Source organism: Rissa tridactyla, chromosome 4 (assembly GCF_028500815.1).
Source record: "Rissa tridactyla isolate bRisTri1 chromosome 4, bRisTri1.patW.cur.20221130, whole genome shotgun sequence".
Taxonomy (NCBI): domain Eukaryota; kingdom Metazoa; phylum Chordata; class Aves; order Charadriiformes; family Laridae; genus Rissa; species Rissa tridactyla.
Window position 1 is genome coordinate 51,568,711 of NC_071469.1, and position 14,931 is coordinate 51,583,641.

A 14,931-nucleotide genomic window follows, 5' to 3' on the forward strand; every position below is an offset into this window, starting at 1 on the left:
ACAGTTTCTCCCTCGTGGCTTGAACAACACTTGAAAATTATGATTAGGTACAATTGAAACAGCCAGTGTACATGACAAAAGGCGGGAGAGAACGCATTGTTAAGAAATATCAATTAATGAATTTTATAACAGTGAGGCAAAAGGTAGCCTTCAGAACGTATTTGAGAGGAATCATAGAATCATAGAATCATAGAATTGCTGAGGTTGGAAGGGACCTTTAAGATCAAGTCCAACCTTTAACCGACCCTGACAAAAGCCACTTCTAGACCATGTCCCTAAGTACCACATCTACCCTTTTTTTAAACACCTCCAGGGATAGTGAATCCACCACCTCCCTGGGCAGCCTATTCCAATGTTTAATAACCCTTTCAGTGAAAAAATGTTTCCTAATATCCAATCTAAACCTCCCCTGACGTAACTTGAACCCGTTTCCTCTTGTCCTATCACTTGTCACCAGGGAGGTCAGCCCCCATCTTTCTACAACCTCCTTTCAGGTAGTTGTAGAGGGTGATAAGGTCTCCCCTCAGCCTCCTCTTCTCCAGGCTAAACAACCCCCTCTCCCTCAGTCGTTCCTCATAAGGTTTGTCCTCCAGACCCCTCACCAGCTTTGTAGCCCTTCTCTGGACACGTTCCAACACCTCAATGTCCTTCTTGTAGTGAGGGGCCCAAAACTGAACGCAGTACTCGAGGTGGGGCCTCACCAGTGCCGAGTACAGGGGGATGATCACTTCCCTGGTCCTACTCGCCACACTGTTCCTGATACAGGCCAGGATGCTGTTGGCCTTCTTGGCCACCTGGGCACACTGCTGGCTCATATTCAGCCGGCTGTCCACCAACACCCCCAGGTCATTTTCTGCCGGGCTGCTTTTGAGCCACTCTGCCCCAATCCTGTAGCGCTGCATGGGGTTGTTGTGTCCCAAGTGCAGGACCCGGCACTTGGCCTTGTTGAACCTCATACCATTGGCCTCAGCCCATCGGTCCAGCCTGCCCAATATGACCTATCTTCTTCTCTAATATGCGCACAAACCTTTTAGACACATTAGCTTAGCAAGAGCTATAAGTGCAGGATAACGTGGGATTCTTTAACTCGTGTGAGGAGAAAAAAATGACTTTAACTTGTGTGGGGAGAAACTGAATGACTTTCACTGAAGGGACTTCCCCGAGTCTTGGGCTCAGAAATGGGCTTATTATAAAATTCAGAGTCACTGTTTGACATTAGCCAAGGTGACTTTTGTTCCTGTTCATCCATGTGCAAGCCAGTTTAGTAGCTACTATTGTTTCTTACTAATGTCATCTAAGTCCCTGAAGCAATGACAGAGCAGAAGATGTGACTTTTTTCACATGTGATTTTTTTTATTTCTCAACATATTTCAGGCAAGCCAACACAAACCAAAAAAAGCTTTTTACTATGTGGTTTCAAAATTAAATGCGTGCTGTAGACATGTGGTTTGAAAGGATAAAAAAAGATCTAGAATATCGTCTTTTTTTTAACCATATTAACCCAGAAACTATTTCAGGAAATGATGCATAAGCTAGTTAAAAAGCAGACCACATATTTTTAGTGACTGAGAAATAAATAATTGCAAGTAATGGCTTTCAAGGTATATTTTGCTAAAAACATACAATTTCCAGTCTATAATGCACTTCTCCTATGCCACATATAGCACCTACTCTTCTGCTAGTCATATAGGAAATTAGTTCCTGTTTTCAGCAGTTCTATCTATTGTCAGTTAAAATCAGGAATTAAAATAGGAAATATTTCCATTTCTTAGTGTCTTGGTTTTTTTTAAATTACACATACAAAAGTTTAAAACTGTATTTTCCTGAAACATGGATAATCACTGTATTAGTGATTAGTAAGATTTAATACTTCTACTTTTGCATATTCAAGTTAACAGTGTCTTAATATTATCCCAGCCATTGTGATAGTCTTTTCCATAAGGGGTTTCTAAGAACATTATCTGCCAAGAGAGACTGTGTCTGAATGGCTAAGTATAAGATTTCACTCTAAATAGCAAGTGTGGAAATAAAACTGTACGAAAAGACAAAATATCATGGGAGGAAATCTTGATTTCTGATGGACATCCTCTGGTTACAGTTTTATGATTTCTACTCCAAATTCCAAATGGAGAGTAGTCAGTCAAACAAGACTGCGTTATATTTGTCCTTGCCCCTAAAGTTAGGATGTGTTTCCAATACATTTGATTTATTTTAGATTAATATGAACAACAAATACTTTCAGAACAAGGTATTGTGTGTTTCAGTGTAGCAGGCAGCATCTGTTCTCTCTCGCAGAATGGCAGCTACCTCTGCAGACTGCCAAGTCCCATAAATTTAATGGTGTAGTCTACAGAAAACAGGATCCTAATGGTTATATATCTATAGACAGAGATTCATGGGACTAGAAAGGCCCATTCAATCATCTAGTTGGACTTTCTATATATTGGGAGGCTCTTAAATTTCACACTGCAGCCCACAATGCAGGAGTAAATACATAGCTAGTCATCTTTATCACCTATGGCAATTTGTAATGAGCTTCAGAAACCACACTGGCAGAGCCTGTGGGGTACGCAGGGAGGGACTGCCACAGCTTCTAGGACAGAGGAAGGGCATCAGCCAGAATGGATGCCTCTCTCTAAACCTGTTTCTTCAAACTCACTTTCTTTCATGTCTCTGCTGCTTTCATATAAAAGTCTGGGTGTTGTGGGCCTGCAACCAAGAAGAGTTACTGAAATACAGACTCGCTTCTTCTGTAGCCTAACAAGCTGTGGTACTTGAGGCCAGAAGTATCGGGGGAAAACAGAGTCAGACACTATAGGAAGGGAGAGTAAGATGGTAGGTCTGCATTTCTGATGGCATTTTTTTGAGATTCTGATGGCTTTCATTAAGCCTAAACTTACTGGTGTCTGTGAAGTCCGAAATTAGTGTGTGCCAATCATAGTAAATAGTAAGGCATGTAGTGTCAACACAGAAGACTTTGAGGAAAATGTTTTGACGTGAAGGTTAAGAGCTTAACAGTGTAAATTCTGGTATTATCACAGAAAATATGCCAGGTTTAGAGTGTAACCAAGAAACGTAGAGTCTTTTGAAGCTGACTTCAGGATGGACCACCAACACATATTCAAAAAATTTGCAGTTATGGTTTTACATGTGTGCCTGAGGGCATAAGCTGACCATTCCCAAAGATCTGAACGTGCAGCAATTCATTAGAAATGCATGGACTTGAGGACACCGAGTTGTCTTACTTTTTCTACTAATCTGTATGGCAGAAATGGGACTTAGCAGAATGAGACATGGATATTTGCTTTAAAATATTGTAGAAACACACATTGAAATTACACACCTTGAATTGTGACATCCTGGAACAGACTTTGGAACATCCTGGAACAGACTGGAACAAAGATTTGCTAAACTTTGAGGGCCACAAAGATGATCAAAGGGCTGGAGCACCTCTCCTATGAAGACAGGCTGAGAGAGTTGGGATTGTTCAGCCTGGAGAAGAGAAGGCTCCAGGGAGACCTTATAGCGGCCTTCCAGTACCTGAAGGGGGCCTACAAGAAAGCTGGGGAGGGGCTGTTTGCAAGGGCATGTAGCGATAGGCTGAGGGGCAATGGTTTTAAACTAGAGCAGGGCAGGTTTAGATTAGCCATTAGGAAGAAGTTCTTTACAATGAGGGTGGTGAGACACTGGAACAGGTTGCCCAGAGAGGTGGTGGAGGCCCCATCCCTGGAAGTGTTCAAGGCCAGGCTGGATGAGGCTCTGAGCAACCTGATCTAGTTGAAGATGTCCCTGCTTACTGCAGGGGGGTTGGACTAGATGACCTTTAAAGGTCCCTTCCAACCCAACACATTCTATGATTTTATGAAACTCATCCTTCAGTGCTCTGTTTTTGATTGTCAGGCATAACTGGCCCACTCTGAATTATATGACCATCCGTACCAGAGACAACTATCTGTGTACTTGAACTCAAGAGATGAGCTATTCATTCATAGAGGTCCCTATATTAAATACATATGCTATATACAGTTTTCTGTCACTACAATGCCTTTTTCTTCCTACGTTGCATTCATTTCCTTCTTTCATTAAGCTTGCTTTCCGGATAGTTGGTTAAGTTAATGTATTTGCACTTGGCTCATGCATTAATCTCTGCAAACTATATGACATTTTGCATACTGCACACCTTGTCATAAATTATTACTTGCTTCATAGTAAGTATCACTTCGTATTTCTAACCACTCTAAAGGTGAAACTATGCATCAGTTACTGGTGACTCACAAAATAACGTTGACAGAAGGAAGCCATTCACAAATAGAGAAATAATGAAGATTTCTTTTCAATCTAATGGGCATTAGGGAAAATATTTTAAAGTTCAGCAAGTAGTTTGAATTTTAATATACAAGTTTACTAACACAACTCCTAGAGCTGGCCATGAATTCTGAGAAGGATAAGAAAATGTCACTGCGCCACGAGATAAGGAGTCACTTAATCTTCTCTGTTTTATTCCTTCCTTTGTTCAATTTTCTTTTATTAACACAAGAACAACAGGTTTCTTTAGGCCTTGAAGTATTCTTATTTATTTCCCTTTGCTGAAGTTCTGTTCTGTAGTGAAAAACTAACTAGCCGGGTGTTCGTGCAGTGTCTGTCATTCCTTGCAATCAGTTGCTACGATATGAAACAAAATGAGGAGCTCTTAATATATGCAGCGAGGAAGGTTCGATAGACTTCCTACACTCTTCAAATAGGAGTCACAGTGCACCACTCCCTGGATACAAATTACCCCAGCGTCACTGATCGTCCCTCTGGAGTTGTGGGATCTCACCATTTGTCCTCATCGGGAAGATAAATTTTCTAGAATCCCACTGTGTTCCAATGGGAAAAATAAATAAATCAAGAAAAGCCATTTTCCTATCAGGCTGACTAATTTGACACCCTTTCATCATCAAGCAAATGGAACATTATATTCATCCTGATAGTCTTTTATCCAGGCACATGGTGGTAAAAGGCAAGAGTTGCAAAGCAAAGATGTAAAGCCTTCAGGACACCAACAAAAGCCTTTTCTTTTCATCATAGTTTCAATGAGATCTGAAATATACCTAATGTTCAAATGACTGCTCTCCTGTCTGACTGCTTGTGTGTTACGCTTACACCGCTGTCTGAAGGTTGCTCTTGCAGTTTCCCATTTTGTCAGATTCCCGCAAAATGTCATTGAATGAATATAGCTCTTGAAGAAATCTGCAGTTGTGAGCCCAGAGGTGTTCAGGCGTTTCAAAGCAAATTATAAATGTTTGTTAGGAGTGGTGCTCAATGCTTTAACTGCACAATTTTCCTAGTGACAGTAACAAAAACCCACTCAGTGCATCAGGTAGTAAAAGAATGTCATGCGAGACCCCCTGCGCTGCAATTTCAGTTTCAAGTTTGGTGATGTCCACATCCACGGTATACTTTCAAGTCTTTTTTTTTAACAACATCAGGAACACATACAGATGCAAGAGAGGCGTATTTAGAGAGATGTGGCATGGAATGATACCAGTAAGCTTAATACTTCAGCAGTGAAAGTTTAGTGCAAAAAAATAAGTGTGAGTCAGTCCTTCCTGAGAGCAGAGGACTTGCTGCAAAGTTGGAGAATGCTACTTACCTGCTCTCACTTCCTTGATACTTTTCTGTATTTTCCCGCATTCTCTCTGATACATCGATCTGATACACTGTCTATGTACGTGTGGGATAAATTTGGCATGCCCTTGCTTCTCACCAGTATTGATGCAGTGGCTTTTCTTATGCTTGCTTTCCTGAAGGAATGGCTGTCCTCAGGAAAGATCTATTTCCCCCTTTTCTTAATTCAACTTTGGAATAAAATCGAAACTTTGTTTTATTCTGTGGATTCTCCCACATAAATTTCTTTTTATCTCAGAAGTCAATTACATCAGTTAATCATAAAGAATCTGGCAACATTATGTGATGTATGTGTGGGGCAATATATAAATGTCAAATCTTGTTGCTGCAGGCTAGAAGGGAAATGCTGCTTATGAAATATGTTTTAGGAACTGAAAAGGCCAGAGTATTTCTAGGCTGGAGTTTACTAGCAACTTAAATGCCCTTATCCCTGAAAGTCAGGCGACACATAAGCTGAAATCAGAGTTGTGACATTTGCAATTATTTTCAAGCAAATACATGCGCCTTCAGGAACAACATTTAAAGAAAACAAAAACTTAGACAATAGACTTTTCCTCTGTCTTTCAAATGTTTGGAACAGCAAAAATCTTCTATTGCAAAGACACCAATGAGCCATTAATAAACTAAACGAACAGCTACATGCTTTTATCATATCTTGAGGAAAAAAATACATTAATACCTTGTGTTGTCCAAGATGTTACTGGCTAAGGAAGCCTACATTTTAAAAGGCTAAGATAGACGACTGGACTTGAAGCTGAGATGAAGTCCTGTTACACTGATAACATCAAAGTCCCCTTCCCACTCTTCTTACTGGAAGGTGAGTTCCCAGGAGGGCTGGTTATTGGCAAATACCTCCTTGCATGAATTTCCTTTCACTTTATATTACTGGATTTCATCTAATTCACATTGCTTCTATTCTCAAGGGAAATCATTGCCCCCTGAGTGGTGTTCTGGCCCTTTTCTATATTGAAAGCATTTCCCAGCATTGCCACCAGTACATTTTATAAGCAGACATATCCTTTTTATATAACAGATATTAACGAAAGAAGAAATGGGATCATCATGCAGTGGGCAAGGATTATGGCAGGGAGATCAAAACCACTCTATTTATAGCCCACAAACTAAAACCCAATCTTTGTTTTCAGTAGCAACAACAATGTTGAACATGAGGGCAAAAGCATAATTGCTAATGGAACTGAGGATCTCAAAAGTAGAATAACGGCTTGCGGGGAGGATGAAAACCCCCGGTGATATCAATAAAGTGAACCAGATACACTTCATCCCAGAACTGCAAGAAACCCAACTGATTGAGTCACAAGCTGAGCAGTAAGGATTTTTTCCAAATTTTCAATTTGGAAAATATTATATGACTGGGAACAGAAAAATAGTATCTTCATGGAAGGAGTGAAAATTAATGCATGCTACTGCTGTCCACTACTCTGACCTCAATAAAGCAATAGAACAGATATTTGAAGGAAAAGGGGGGGAAATGAGATCTGCATTTTCTTTAACATGAACTGATTTTCAAGACAATAGGTTAATATGACTGGACAAAACATCTGTCACAGAATAGCATGGAAAATGTTGGAATATATTTTAAGCATCTTGCAGGAGCTCTCTGCGACTGCTGCAGATGCCCAGACCACCCAAAGCAAGCAGCTTCCACTGACGTGTAATAAAGCATGAAAAGGAAGTGACCCAAAGACAATGCAACCTCAAATGGTGTTTGCTACGAAACAGATTGCCCAGTGATCACAGGGTAGTAGAGGAGAATAAAGAGAAAAATAATCAGGATAGCAGACACGTTCTCTCCACTAGCTATTTTCTAGCCCGTGTCACTTCATATGAGGACAAACTGGGTTTAGTTGCATGGCAGGCTGAGCAATTGTGTTTCCGTGGTCCTGTCTGAACTACTCGTGTTTTATTCCATCCACATTTGCAGAAGTGAATGGAAATATCACCCTCTGCCTCTAAAAGAGCTTATATTACGTCTGAAATCCACTCAATAAATCCTTTCTACGTACTTCATGAAAACAGGATTGTTAATTCAGCATCTGTAGGTGAAGTTCACACTTTTTCCCTGTGCCGTTCCCGCAGAAGAGAAAATCTATGATGTACTATGGATTTTGTTGTTTGTTACCACCAAACCTCGACCAACTAAAATATTATCAGGGTAGGAGTGTAAAGGTACATCAGATGTGAACTAGTGACAAGTGTTAAATATCACAATCTCTGTAACTTTCTAGCCCTCAATCAGTACTCTACAGTGTCTGCCTTTACTATCTCTAGCTGCTGTATTTCTCTTCAATATCTTTCCCTTGCTCAAATACTTCTAGCTGCTCAGTGGAAATAAATCTCTACACCAAGAGGCCTTGCTGGGCATCCTGGGGATTTAATGCCTCAACTATGAAAATGACACTCGAACTGTCCTTTAAAAAACAATGGCAGATGTGGCAGAAGATCATTGTGCCATTAATACGAAGTGCCAAAAGCATAATTTATATTCCTAAGCAATAATACAACAACTGATAAATGTTTGGGGTTTTAGCACTTATTTGAGATTGAGGAACTAATATTTTACTTATGTGCGAGGGGAGAAAACAAGTAAAAGCTAGCAGGAATTTTATTTAAGATGTGTAAGTACTTTGGAACGGATCATCTCAATGTCCTTCTTTCTAAATTACAAATGTTTTGCTTAGCTATTTCTCTGCCTTGGTCTTGGTCGTTGGACAGAGGGAGAGGTAGGAACGACCAAGGTACCAAACTCCTGATCAATAGTTGTTGGAAAACTTCCATTATGACTTTTTCCACGAAAGAAAAAAACTATGCTTCCTATGAATCAATAAAGAAGACATGGAATTGTAGGGCTCTTGATCTTCATCCTGGAAATGTACACATAAAAAGGACTTTAGGCATTGAAAAAAAAACCACTGAATTTCCCTGCTATTGCTGTATCAGTTACTTCAACACATTTTCAGTGGTTTTAGCTGGCTTTTATTTACAGCAACCTTACCAGCAACATGATCCAAATACTTGTTTAATTCCTAATATTTATTTTTTGCTGGCCTGTGTGGGTATGTGTAGCTCACAAAAATCAACCTATACCAAGCAGTTTGAAAAGTACTGATCTCCCAAGCATGAATCTAAGCAGTTGGTTGAGTGTGGCTTACTTGGATTGCTTCCTCTCAAGCTTTGGGATTTGTGGTTTTTTCATTTTATTTTACTTTTGTGTCTGGTAGAATGGAATGGGGAGAAAAGAACAAAGAGAGCATGGCATTGCTTGTTAGCTGAAAAAACCTCCATTTTCCTTCTTGCACTGTAAGAAGGCATCTTGTGCCCTTACAGCTTGGCTGTTCTCCTAGGCCTCTTCCAGTGCTGTGGAGAGTAGTTTGGGGATACCTGCGGAGTGCATTGCTCCTGCCACCGAGATCTAGAGTTGAATCCAGACTCTTAGAGCTAAGGACAATCGGAGTAACCCGGCAGTGGCTGATAACATGTCTAGGCCCAAGAGGCTGAAAAACAGAAGAAAAAAACTCATTAATTTTGCGTTGGTGAAATGGAAATCAGCTGAGCCGTGACAGAAGCACAGAGAAGGGTTTGTCTGCCAGAGCGCAGAGCTCAACAAAGGCTGAGGAAAAAACAGGAAAGATCGTGGCTTGGGAACCGAGCTGATGGAGCTGCAACAGCACACCAAAAGCAGGACAAATATGAAAGACAACAGCCCTAGAGACCTGAAATACTCGGCAGTCAGCATTCTCTTTCTAGTGTAAGTCCTCTCCTACTCAGTCTGTCTCTGAAGGGCCCCTGTCAAGCTGAACAGAGAGCAGCCACGGGTGCGTGAACCCTTGGCTGGTCTGCTGCAGTGATCACCTGAAGGGTTCAGCCAAAGCACACCAGCTCTGAGGGGTTTTGTGCCGAGAGCTGTCCATCACTGCTGTCCCCAGAAACTCACCCGTATGTGTGCCCAAAACTTCTCCTGATAAGGTCTTCTGCAATGCCACTATTTCTCTGTAGACATTTAGGGAGACCTATATATTTAGGCTAGAGATCTTTTTCAAAGTGACTAGCTTGTTTGAACAGTAAAGCTTTCTTTTGAGAGGGAGAAACCTTCACAGTTCCTGGTTTCTCTGTGTGTGATGGGTAGAGATTTTTGTTATCCTAAGTGCTCCTCTAAGGCAGGTTTATTTGATTTTATTGAATGAAACTAATTAGTCATATCTTTTTCCAATACCAGCTACATTATTTCTGCAAAACTTAAACTGTACCAGTGCTTAGGATGCATGCAAATAATAGAAGTGGTAAAAAGAAAAGACAAAAAGTATCTTTCCTATACCTTACTCTCTATTTTAATAGAAAACACAGTCAGTGCTACCATGTACAAGTATAATATTCCCTGGGTAACGCAGCACTCTACTGCATCTACCTATTTATTGCTCAGTAAATTAATATTGTCTCAGTTAAGCACTGCACAACAGTCGTTCAGCAGTGGTGCAACATTGCCACCACGTGTTCTGCACTGAGAATTGGTTTTACAGTGTCAATAGTTACCCTCTTTCCGTGTTATTTTAGAGAAATATGAAAAAAAAAATTAAGGGTAACTAAGTAACTTCTCCCCAACAAAACCGTGGACTTAGATATTGGGAAACAGCGCCCGGAGTATTTTGGAACTCTTAGGTGATGCTCAGCAAGCTCCGCACTGATCTTCTAATCTTGTTTCCCAAACTGAATCACCTATTTATTCTCAGTCCTTTAATCTTTCTCGTCCATGAGAAAAAAACTTTTTAGTTAGTGACCTTTCTTCTCTCTCATTGTCAGTTTTCCCTTAAACCCTGCCCATCATCCATTCATCTCTTAAGTGAGTCAGCTAGGAGCACACTTGGGATTCTCTTACTGGTCTGTTCTTGTGGGGCACAACCTGAGCTAAGAATTAATGATCCCAGGCCTAAGTGGAAAACTCAAGAACTGAGATAGATCAGGGTTGGTTTTTTTCTAAAAATTCTGTCTCTCTTCAGTATTTTGCTGAAACTATCAAGTAGCATCTTTCTTAAAGTAACCCAGTGGAAATCACATTCCAGTTACAGTGGGAATAATTAGCCATAAATGATTGCCTTTACGCATCAGCAATATTTTCAATCATCTTCAACACACTCTTCCATCGTTCAAAGGGGTTAGGTCTTGGCTAACTGTGATGCTGATCCCAGCAATAATAGAGATCCCAAACCATTTATCTTTGCCTTTCAACAAGATGAGAAAGTTGGGTTTTTTTTTCTCTTGATGAAGAAGGCTAAACATTAAAAATAGAACCTTAATGCAATCAAAATACAGTAGTGTGAATGCATTATATTTTTGCTATTTTTCACTTGGGAGAACTAAAAAAGTATATAAATGTATGGCATTTGTGATGATAGGAAAGAAATTCAAATAATGAAAAAGGGGTTTTTTTGTGTAAACCCTATTGATGGGAAGGTAGAGGGCTACATTGGACCATTGGACCAACATTGCCACAGATGCAAAGATCAAGTATGTGTTTGTACCAGAAGTGTGGAAAACTAATACATTTGCTTTCTCAGATACATTTACTGACTGCACTTAATCAATTAAGCCCGATCATCACAGTCAAGGTCATTGAAGCTACAGTCCCCAGCTGGTCCAAAAGACTGGCAGCAACTAGCTGGGACCAGGGAGGGGCAGGTATTGAGTTTGGCCTTTCACCGTATTGGCTCCCTTAGGGAGCCAAAAGCAGATTTGAAACCTATCCTTGATAAAGTCAATCTTTACTGAATTAAGTGGTGCAAATTGCACCTCTCTACCTAATGCCAGACAATGTCATGCAGCCATTCTGGTTACTGGCTTTGCCATTCTGGTCAATACTAAATATTTTTACTGGTACAGAAGCCTAGAGAGTGCATCTGACAGTGGTCCTTGCATACTGATGTTTTCCAGACCAATTCTGTCACAATTCAAAATGCTGGCTATTAAATCTAAGATTTCTAATTAAATTAAACCTCTGAATAATGTAGAATGCACTAGCTCAGAACATACCAGTCCTGCAGTATGGCACTCACGGTGGCAATTCTGCCCCCCAAAACTGATTTCTAGAGCAGCTTCGCCTTCACGCTGCTGCAAGAAAGGTTCCTCTCCCACCTCGAGTCTTTCCCTAACCATAGTAACTAGCTTCCTTTTATAAACAAAACCCTCACCAGTTGGCTCTTCTCTAAGAAATCAGAAGGAACGAGAGCATGTAATGTGAATATTGTTCCTCACTTGTACAGATTTTATTTGTTATTGCTTATGGCTTTGGGATATTAGAAAAATGTGTGATAGTATTTTATCTGAGTTTAGAAAGCTATGAGTGAATTCATAAGAGAGATTCTCTGGTGGTTGATTCTTTCCTTTATTATTCAGCTCTTGGATATTTGATTCTAAAACTCACCAGGAAAGACCCAGCAGACCTCAGTATGAAAAGTATGGTGCAAGCAAATACATTCCCAACAGGCAAGATCCATCAGGGAAAGTAAAGTGACCCAGTCGTACTAGTTTAGCAAGACAAGAAAATGTACATTATCAACAGAGACAAATCAAGAAGTTTCTTAATATTATTTTCTTTGAACAATATAATGTAACATCATTAATGATACAAGAACGCACATTATTTGTAAAAAAAAGAAAAAAGAAATAGAATGTGTTGTTTCTTGTAGTATTTAGAACATTTGAATTAATAGTTTCATTTAAAAATCCCATTCTCAGCAAACACAACAAATGTAATTGTTTTCAGCCAAGAGCTTGAGGCAAAAATTGGTTTAAGAAGCAGCTAGTGAAGCAGCTACTGTAGATGCTGCTACAAATTTGCTATTGATAGTCCATAGCTGCACAAGAGTCTGAGGATCATCTGTCAGTACACAACAAACAGGGAATCACTTCCACTCCTCGTTTCAGTCCAGGGCCAATAGAAAATAGATCGGAAGTCTGAATATTCCCAAAGTAGGTGTTGCCTTAGTGGGGGTCTAGTTCAGTCTCCAGTGTGGGTACAGGCTCTGAAGTTTAGCTCAGATTTCTCCAAATTTTTGACCAGAGGAGACATTTCAGACTCTTCACTGAAACTGGCTTTTATTTACTCCATTTAGCCACTCTTCTATATATAAGGCGCTAATTGCTTTCATGTCACATGCTCTGCAATGAACGGATAATTGCGTCAACCCAGCAAGAGCATGACTCACTAAGTGAGCAATATCCATTTTCAACAGGGCAAAAATATCGGTGTAGGCCCACTTAATTGTTCCATGATACAATTTAGCACTGCTATAGCATGTATTAAATTAATTAAAAGGCTTTCCTTCCCGTCAAAGGTATAATCAAGGCAATTTGCTTCCAAACATAATCAAGAAACTATGCAAGGAAAGCTTAGCAATATGAGCTATTTTTTCATGTGGAAAGTTAATTGATTTTCTATCATTTTTCCCCTCTGGGATTCAAATGAAGCTTTACAAAAGTTGTTGTTCCTTTATGTGTAATTGGTCCACTTGAACTTTTAGAGGTTACTTGAAACTAGGCCAGCAAAGTACTTTTTTTCTCCCCTTCTTCTGAGAGATTGTATCAACCATCATTTAAAAAAAATGACCTAGAGGTCACAGAAAACTCCAGAGTGCTAAAAATAATTAACATTTAAAACAGAAAAACTTTACTGTGAGGTAGCAGTCTCCTCTCCTACTGAATACATCAGCAAACATCTTTCTGAATGTTAATAAGATGGGGGTGGTTTGAAGAAACACACACTTTTTTTTTCCTCAGTGCTTGGCACCAGAAGTAAAATTCCATCTGGAAAAGAAAGGTTAGGGAAGGTGAACTGAAAAGTGAAAAACTGAACACTCAGTTAAACCAACAAATGCCAATCAGTCTAGGCATTGGTATGCTCCTTTAGCCGTTCCTTTGGGGAGGACAGGGTGAGGCGTCGTTACATGGAGGCATGTTTTGGAACAGAAAATAAATAAAAATTACATTGTCCTCTGGGGAGCCTCTTGATAAGCTGCAGCTCCCTGGAAGCGTCCGAGAGAACTGGCAGCATTATACAAGAACCCAACTACAAGAGACGGCAGTGAGAGTCTGTGTGTTTGCTACGTTGATTCTGACAGAGCTACAGTGGGATGGGAGTATCAAGAGGAATTCACAGTGACCAAAGGACAGACTATTTTGAAGTTGATTGAATTGAGTTTTGTTACGAATTATTTCAACCAGCAGCACCTCTCTGATTTGGATAACACCAGTGCTTCATAAAAATACAGGCTGAACTCAATACTTACCTATTCAAATTGACACGTGGCTAACCAAAGGGCTTCAATGGCCTCTTCAGTTCTCAGTAAGGAGAAGGGTCCCTTTTCCTGTTGAAAAATGTGGCAATGTTCTCTGTCTATTACATTATATTATATAGATTGCTGTATAACATGACAATTAAGACCAATAAAGGCAAGGAGAAAAAACAGTAAAAGAAGCATGCCCTGCAAGTATAAATCTGATAGTGGTTTTGGATTCCAGAAAAAAATTAACTTCACATATTGCAAGGTAAGATCAAATGTGATGTCATTTACTTTGGCAAAGAGATCAAGGCTGAGCCATGAAGTCATAAGCCACAGATCTACACCCAAATGTAGGTTTTCTCAAAGCTCTAATGTGGTTCTGATCGAACATTCCGCTTCAAAATTCTCATCTCTAAATTCAGCTTTTTTAAGAGCAGGAAAAAAAAAAGCCTTCTGTCCTATCTTACTGTGCAATTGTAATGCAACTAGATTGTTCAGAAAAGCAGAATATTTAAATAATACATCATTTCTCATTTTTGCAAATGCTGGAAGTGATGCTTCAAATATGGTTTAACACAGGTCACCAGCCTGTGTACAAATCAAGAGTTTGCAGAGACATTCTGGAACTAAAACAGTCAGAATGAACTTGCATCACTAAACCGAACCATCCTTTTTTCCATTATCAGAATTGGAATCCCAAGATGATAACGATCTTAACGGTCATTAAGCTTATGCATCTTAAGATGATAATGATCACCTGCTCTGGCAGAGGGGTTGGACTAGATGATCTCCAGAAGTCCCTTCCAACCCCTACCATTCTGTGATTCTGTAATTAACAAGTAAAATTCTTCACACACCAACCACTCATTCTCACATACCTTAGTCTCAGAGGGAAAATATTAATCAAATCCAACTCCTGGCTGATCCAGTATTTTGTTCCTACAGCATATTCTCCAATATTTTTTTTCAG

At 39.8% G+C, this 14,931-nt stretch overlaps 1 protein-coding gene across 2 annotated transcripts in view; it reads right to left on the minus strand.

Moving 5' to 3' along the window:
• Nucleotides 1-293: 293 nt before the first annotated feature.
• The window catches only part of IFTAP (intraflagellar transport associated protein), a 65,715-nt gene continuing 51,077 nt past the window's right edge, over nucleotides 294-14,931 (minus strand). The window contains exons 8-10 of one of the 2 annotated variants that reach the window (XR_008466272.1): nucleotides 13,968-14,045; nucleotides 12,104-13,485; nucleotides 294-9,182 (exon numbers count right to left, since the gene is read on the minus strand). The gene's annotated coding sequence lies outside the window, so the exon portion shown is untranslated. The remainder of the gene's footprint in view (nucleotides 9,183-12,103; nucleotides 13,486-13,967; nucleotides 14,046-14,931) is intronic. The other variant, XR_008466273.1, reaches the window with a different exon arrangement.